Source organism: Heteronotia binoei, chromosome 2 (genome assembly GCF_032191835.1).
Source record: "Heteronotia binoei isolate CCM8104 ecotype False Entrance Well chromosome 2, APGP_CSIRO_Hbin_v1, whole genome shotgun sequence".
NCBI lineage: Eukaryota > Metazoa > Chordata > Lepidosauria > Squamata > Gekkonidae > Heteronotia > Heteronotia binoei.
This window is the reverse complement of record NC_083224.1, coordinates 58,962,437-58,971,263: the sequence shown is the minus strand read 5'-3', so window position 1 is coordinate 58,971,263 and position 8,827 is coordinate 58,962,437.

The window sequence follows — 8,827 nt, the reverse complement described above, 5'->3', positions numbered from 1 at the left end:
ATAGGAACACAAGAGGTGGATTAATTGTTAAAAAGGCAGATAACACAGATGTTATATAAACTGCTAGATTTGTTTTTTTTAATAATGTCTCCCAGGAAAAACTGTTTCTACTGAGATAGACATAATATCAGGTTGTATTTCTTTTTAGTTTTTTTAAAGGATAAAGATGATAATAATAATAATAATAATAATAATAATATATTTTATTTATATCCTGCCCTCCCCACCGAAGCAGGCTCAAGGCGGCTCACAACATATAGGAATTACAATTTACAATATAAAAACATCATCTCAGTACGATATATATAATTTGCTAATTAAAACCATCAAAATTACAAAATGATAAATTCCAGCCTCCCTCCAGATTTTAAAATCATTAGTAGCATGACCTGGTTTAAACCAGGCTTGTCCTAGAAAGCTTGCCATAGGTGAAATAGATGGTATTAAAAATTTTTTGTATTTGTCCCAGATTTTTAATGTTAAGGATAAGTAAGGATTGTCCTTGGAAATGAAATGTCTATCATTTGGATTATTTCAGATGGCTTCCCATAAGTGGTCCCCTAGTAAATAAGATGCTTCGATGTTTACCCAAGCTTTGTCACAGCTTTTCACAGCATACCATAGCACATTTTTTAAATTAGCAGCCAGATAGTAGGCTTCTAAATCAGGTAAACCCAACCCCCCCTGTTTTATTGGTCTAGTAATTAACTTAAATTGGAATCTAGGCTTTTTATGTGACCATATGAATTTAGAAAAAAGGTTTTGTTTGTCCTTGAATTCTTTAAATGAAATATAACACGGTAAGTTATAAAATAGAAATAAATATCTAGGAAGTACAAAGGTTTTAATCATATCTATTTTCTCCAACAATGTTAGATTAAGCTTACCCCATTGTTCCAAACTAGATTTTATAGAACAATCAAGAAGCTTATAATTTACATTATAAAGATCTTGTAGATTTAATGGGATTTGAATTCCCAAGTGTCTGAAAGCTTTTTTGTACCCATTTAAATGGAAAGGCATTTATTAATTCCAATTTGGAAGTTGGCAGCACAAAAATAGGATACAATTCAGATTTCGTGTAGTTAATAGTAAATCCAGACACTCTGCTGAACTCTTTAATTCGTTGAAGCAGTGAGGTAGTCCGCCCTCTACTGAAGAAACCAACCTTAGATCCGGCCGAATTGACACACTATCGGCCGGTTTCAAATTTACCCTTTTGGGGTAAACTCATTGAGAGGGCAGTAGCGTTGCAGTTGCAGAGTTTTCTGGAGGATGCTTCCGTTCTCGACCCCCATCAGTCTGGTTTCCGTCTGGGTCTTGGGACGGAAATGGTGCTAGTCGCTCTGATGGATGACCTCCAGCGGCATCTGGATCGAGGTGGCTCAGCGGTGCTGGTGCTGTTGGACCTATCGGCAACGTTCGATACGGTCGACCACCGGCTGCTGACTTGCCGTCTCGCTGACATGGGGATTCAGGGGTTGGCCTTACAGTGGCTCGCCTCGTTCCTTGATGGTCGGGGACAAAGGGTGGCAATTGGGGGTGAGCTGTCTCAGAGGCACGCGCTGGATTGTGGGGTGCCTCAGGGGGCAGTTCTTTCCCCAATGTTATTTAATATTTACATGTGCCCCCTTGCCCAGATTGCCCGGAGGCATGGGCTGGGTTGCCACCAGTACGCTGATGACACCCAGCTCTATCTACTCATGGACGGTTTTCTGTGTCCCAGAAAACCTGGACCGGGAATTAAAATCCATGGCTAGATGGCTCAGGCTGAGTAGGCTGAAACTAAATCCAGCGAAGACAGAGGTCCTTTGCTTGGGTCGCCGTGGTCGGGGAGGGGGAAATTCCCCTTCCAGCCCTTGATGATGTGCCACTGACAATGGCACACAGGGTCAAGAGGTTGGGGGTACTACTTGAGCATGCCTTAACTATGGAGGCCCAGGTAGCAGCCACTACTAAGTCCGCATTTTTTCATCTTAGGCTGGTGAGGCAGTTGGCTCCCTTCCTGGAGCGGGACGATCTAGCAACAGTGATCCATGCAACGGTCACCTCAAGGTTGGATTACTGTAATGCCCTCTACATGGGGCTGCCCCTATGCCGAACCCGGAAGTTGCAGCTAGTGCAGAGCGCCGCCGCTCGGCTGTTATTAGGGCTCCCTAGACGGGAGCACATTTAGCCGGGCCTTCGGGGACTGCACTGGCTGCCAATAATATACCGAGTCCGGTACAAGGTGCTGGTTATTACCTTTAAAGCCCTATATGGTCTAGGACCTGCCTATCTTAGGGACCGTCTTTTCCCATATGTTCCCCAGAGAGTACTGCGATCTGGCTCCCAAAATCTGCTCGTAATTCCCGGGCCAAAGGAGGCCCGGTTGAAGTCAACCAGGACAGGGCCTTCTCAATAACAGCCCCTTGCTGGTGGAACCAGTTACCGGAAGAGGTCAGGGCCCTGCGGGATATTGGACAATTCCGCAGGGCCTGTAAGACAGTCCTCTTCCGGTTGGCCTATAACTGACCGGCACCAAAACTACCAAAATACTGAAGGAAGTTTATAGATAGCACACTGTTGGATTGATGTACTGATTTTTTAAATGTTTTTTTAATGTTTTAATGTCTTAATTATGTAAATTGTTATTGTATTTAAAATTCGAATTTTATTGTTAGAACCTCTGTGTTGTAAGCCGCCCTGAGCCCGCTTCGGTGGGGTAGGGCGGGATATAAATCAAATCAAATAAATAATAAAATAAATAATTATATAGTTTAGGTCTGCGCCAATTATGGTTTCACCAATGTGAAATTCTGCTAGGAGGTTAAGAGTCTCTTTAATGAATTTTTTCTGGTTCGCGTTTGGGGCATACAAGGATGCTACTGTAAGTGGCTGGCCATCTAGCTCCCCTCTAACAAAAATATAATGACCCTTAGGATCAGACTTTATTTTTTGGCAATGAAAAGGTACCGATTTTGAAAACAAAATTGCTACACCTCTGGATTTTGATGTTCCTGCAGTCAAATAATTTTGATTAAACCAATTTGAGGATAACAATTTTTCGTTGGCATTTTTCATATGTGTCTCCTGAAGACATATAATATTTGCCCTCTCTCTTTGCATAGTATTAAGAAACCTTTTGCATTTTACTATGTTGTTAAGTCCTCTACAATTTCAACTAAGAAGTTTGTACATGTGTGCCATCTTTAAGGCGATTTCAGAGTGCTCAACCATATTTTAACCTAACACAACTTAACAGGAAAACTATAAACGTGATTCCCTTAAATAGGGATGCTTTTCAGAATTTCTTCCCTTTACAGGGGGAAGAGAGAGAAAGCTATATATAAGCTTCCTTTTCTGAAAAGAACAATTTACCTACGGGGGGCTTAATTTAATTTTCTTTAAACAAAGAAAAAAAAAGTTACTTTGCAAAGACGTCTACTTTCCTTTTCTCCTAAAGAAGTGTTTCTACTGCCTATCTTAAGAACTTTGTAATTGTACATATAATTTCAAAAAACATCTTAAGTATAACAATACTATATAGGAACCTATGAAATATTCTAATAAAGCCATTATATTCATATTAATCATGCTCTTTAAACATTATAAACATAATTTAACTTTAGCTACCACCTACATCTTATAACTATATTTAACAATCATGTTAACTTATTAACAGTGATCTATCATACCTATATTTTCTTATCCATAAATTCAACCTCTACCTATATATCCATAAACGCTTTTATTTCTAGTATTATATATACCATCCTACATACATCAATTTTACTTACTGACCAGTCTCATATACCTTTCTATAAAGGGGGATAGAGAAAGACTAAAAAAAAGGGGGGGAGAGGTAGTGGGCATCAGAAATGGAAAGGTTTAGCCTTGAAAAAGGAATAAAAATATGAAAAAGAATGTGGGGGTAGAAAGAAAATACTTCATCTTTAACTTGTGTCAATTCATTTCAATTTAGTTCAAATTTTATAATTACCTAATTAATTCATTTCTTATTTATATATAGCTAAATACATATTAAATAAATATTTATACTGTAAAATACTTTCATTTAACAGCCTTGTCAGTTGTTTCAATGAATTGTATGGATCCATACATACTTTTATATCTAGTAGTATCCAGACACCCCTTCCTAAATTTTATTTATTATCCAGTCCCATATGTCTTTATAAAGAGGGGGTTGTAGGAAAAAAAAGGGGGAAGAAGGAAGGAGATTCAGAGAAAGAGAAGGTCAAGTTTGTAAAAGAAATAGAGATATTAAAAAGAAGTGGGTATGAAACAGAAAACAAGTCATTATTAACTTATATTAGTTCATTTCAATTTAGCTTAAAATTTTTTAGTTACCCAACTAATTTATTCCTAATTTGTAAATTTATAAAATTATAAAAGCACTTTGTCTAATCAGATATTTATATTGTAAGATATTTTCCTGTAATAGCATTAACATTTGCCTCTATAAGATGTAATGCTCTCTAAACTATGTATTAATAAATGTATTGTTTCATGGTATATCTGTATTTTCTAATAACTTTAACATTTAGGACATCATAATATACCAATTCAAATTAAAAAAATAAAAACATGAGAATATTTCTTTCCTCTCTTGTGTCTTCCAGTCATGTTACCTCTGTCCATTTTGTCAGTATTCCAGCTTCAAAAGTATAGTTATTGGTATTAGATTCTTAAATTTTAAGTCTAATATTACTATAAGTCTTGTCTAAAGTCTGTAGATGGTAACAAATATTCAAATATACAAAATACATATTTATGTTGCACAAAAATGCATTGATCTCAGTCATGTTGACGTTTCCAGAGGAGAGAAAAAAACAAATATTTTTCGGAGGAGAATGTTTGAGTTTCACTTATCATTTATCCTCAGGGGTCTTAGTGGAGATTTTCATTTCTTCTTCTGGAGTCAGTACAATCCCTAAGTCCTTCAATAGCGTTTTTCCTGACGCGATGTCTGAGGCCTCCATCAAAGAGCCGTTGTGAAAGATGTATATATCTGAAGACGCACTCCATCTGAATCTCACATTAGATGTAAAAAGTTTATTGGCAAAGAAATTAAGAGCTCTACATATTTGAATTGCCTCTGGGGGGAGATCTAACAAGATCTGTATCTTCCTTCCCTCATGCATAAAGCCTCCGGTTTTCCTGGCTTCTCTTAAAACTTTGTCCCTTGATCTTAGATATAAGAATTGCACCAAGATATCACGAGGCCTATCTCTTCTTGCTCTTGCCAAGGCCCCCAGTCTGCAGGCTCTAACAATGGCTGGGGCCACCCTGTCCTCTGCTCCGATAGCTTTTCCAAGCCACACCGACACATAACTTGCCAGGTCCCCTTTATTATCAATGTCCTCCTCCACTTCTTAATTTAAGGTTACACGGTCTCCATCTATTTTCTACAATTAAAAGTCTATCTGCAAGATTTTTTTCTGACCTTTGCAGGCTTTGTATTTGGGACGCTGCTGCTTCACTGATCTCCGCTGCATGCTCCGCCATTTTGTTCGTTTCCGTTATTGCCGCTTTTAACCGATCTATTGTAGGACGTTATCAATTGCTTCTTTTATAAATGTGGCTAGGTCATCTTTAAGTTTCATAAGGTCTTGTTTGTAAGAGTATTTGACTCTTGTTGTATCTGCTCTTTTCTCTTTCATTAGCAGCCGGCGCCATTTTTAGTTGTTCTGGTGTATAAGGAAGTTGGGGTTTCCCCTGCTCCTCCGGCCGAAAAAAGTCTTCAACAGTTGTCAATCTTAAGTTTCTTGTGTTGTTTTCAGCTGCTGATGTTCTGCATTTTTTTTTTGTTCATATCTCTCCGTCCGATTTATGGCAGTTTGATTTAGTTCTGGGAAAGTGGGAGCCCGCTCAGAATTATGCGTCTGCCATTGTTAAGTGATGCCCCGCCCCCCTCAGGCATTTGCCATGATGATCCACAATATGATAGCTGACTCTCATGCTAAACACTTCTATACCTATAACACTATAGGCCAGAAAGATCACTCTTCAAGGAGAGGTTCTTGTGGCGACATAAAATGAACAAATTTATTACGGGATAAGCTGTCAACAGAGCCCACCCTATCTCATTACAGTTATGCCAACAATATGATGGTGTCTTGTAAATCTGAGTTTAATTTGGTGTTAGATACCATCTCTATGTCAGTTTTTTAATCTAGCTGGTGATGAATTTCAGAGGAGGCTTATGCCACTCACAGTTCTGACTGTATCCATATTTGATTCCCAAAAGGTGCACAGACTGTCTGCACCGCCATATATATGTTTCCACAGATGGGTGTGGAAATCTTGAAAATTATATCTTCAAATTGAAATGAACTTTCAATTTACAATTTTTCAAAATCACTTAAAGCAAAGGAAAGTTCCTTCAAATATTGGAATTTGTAATAAGATCTGAATTTAATGAATTTGAAACCAATTGGCTGGCTTGTTTTGGAGTTTTGGTAATATCTTCACAGGAAAGATGGTGGTTTCCAGTTAGTACAGTAGGATTCTATAGAGACCAAGGTCTATTTCTATACTGACTCCTGATACTTAAAATGAAAACATTTATTAGCATTGTAAAATAAGGGTGAGAGCAGAGGTGGGAAGATTCTTATGAGGCTCTGTTTTTCCACACCTACTGGGCTTGTTTGTCTGAAAAGGTTAGCTTGCCCTAGCTACTTTGTCTTTTCCTATATCTGCAAAATACACAGTGCACATATCAATAACTGGTACACTGTGAGAAAACAGGTGGAGAACATGCGGAAGATCTGTACCAAGCAGGACTAACGTTAACTGAAATGTGACTTCCATTAAAATATCAACTGAAAAGTTTTGATTTAAGTTCCACATGAGACACACTGTGTGGCTGCAAAAGAAGCTGGCCTTTTGTAGGATATTTCAGGGCCTCACTAGCTGTGAAAATGAAAATAAATCTCATTATTTATTTGTTTTAGAATTTTTAACACTTCCTCTCTAATTGCATATGCCTCCCTACCCCATTTCTTGCCAACAGATCTCTCAAGGTTTTCAGCACTTTTAAAAAGGAATCAGCCACTTAAATTATGATATTTCTCTCCCACTCCCTCCAGGATCCCAGAGATTTATAGTCCAGGTAATAATGCAGGAACTGTGTTCCTGCAGTTCTCACCTCACAAGATCCTAAAAGGCTTTACAGGCTGTGAAGTGAAACTCATCTCTGGCATTCCTGCCTGGACTCTTTTTGGCAAGGGTCCAGGACATTTATAGATCATGTCATAAACAGCAGCCCTTCACCCTTAACAGGTTTGTCAGTTAGTACAAAAAGGCCTCCTTCCACATATAAGGGACTGAACTGGTCGCCTTCCAATCCAATGCTCGCTTAACTGTTTTCATTGTCTGCTTTAATTATCCATATTTGTTATGTGTTTTAATTAATTCAATAGATGACTGCTTTTGTCATATCTATTGTTGTTACCTGCACCCAGTTGTAACTGTGTTAAGGGAAGGAAGGGGTATATAAATGTTCCCCCAAAAGAAATACTTATATCAATAAGGTAGCTTGATGCATGAAGCAGAAGATCAATATGGCACCTACCCTCAGAAAGCTTTCCTTTCTTGTTTCCTGCTCACTTCCTTTTCACTTCCATGGGACTTGTGTAGGAAAACTTCCCACTGAATTCTGCCCATTAGATCAATTACATCCAGCTGTGTGCAGCTTTAGCCTGAGAACCCTTTCTGAAAAGGATAAGTTGTTTCTGGAGGGACATTGCCAGGAGTGGAGAAGTAGCAGGCAGGGTGTGTTACTTAACACTTTCCCTTTCAGCAGCTTTTCACTCCACAGCACTTCTGTTGCCTGTTTACTCTCCTGATGTGGTCTCCTTTGACCAAGAGTTCAATAAAAGTGAATGACAGTTCAGTGGTGAGGACAAAGTGACAATCATCATTTAATGTTACAAAAAAATAATAAATCTGCAGGGAGATTAATAAACTAGTCAAAATTAGTATACATCTTTCCATAGGGAAGGTGTAAGCATTCCCTCCCGCATGTAACTGTAGAAATGTAACATTGACAGTATCCTTAACAGAGTTACACCCTTCTAAAGCTGATTGACGTAAGTGGGCTTAAAGGGGTATAATTCTGCTTAGGTTGGCACTTTCACTCCTGCTTTCATTTTTGATATTTTCCCCTGCAATACATAGAAAAGCCCTGCAAAGAATCACAAAGCTGGTGGGTCTCATCCTGTCCACATCTGAAAATGGAAACCTCTGCTTGAGTCACCTATAAGGATATCCCTGAACATCACCAAGGAAAGCAAGATTTATGGACTTGTTTCTGAAGGCTGCTTGTATTGTGTCCAAGCTGGTTGTTAGGATTTCCTCCCATAATCATTAATTTAGATCACACTTGTCAAACTTGCATACCACATATGGTAGCCCAGCAGGGGCTGGTTTTGCTACCTTTCTCAGAATGTAGAAAAAGGAAGGTTGTCAAGCCTCTAGCAGCTAACAATACATAGCAGTTGAGTTCTGCTTGATTTGGTGATTCAAGTTAACCCCTCTCAGACATTACAATCATGCTTACTGGCAGCCTACCAATTGTACATATAAAGAGTGTGTACTGCCTGTAACCATGCCCCAGTCACCTCATTATATGAACAAGGGTACCATGCATATTTACCATGTATGTACAGCCTTGGTATGCATATGTACCCTGAAAGAAAACCATAGTCAGTTCACATCCCAGATCTATAAGGACGTGGTAAATACATGCAGTGCTTGTGTTCATATTATGTGGTGACCACATGTATCAAGAAGATCTAGGAATGTCCTTTTTCATTTCTCATGA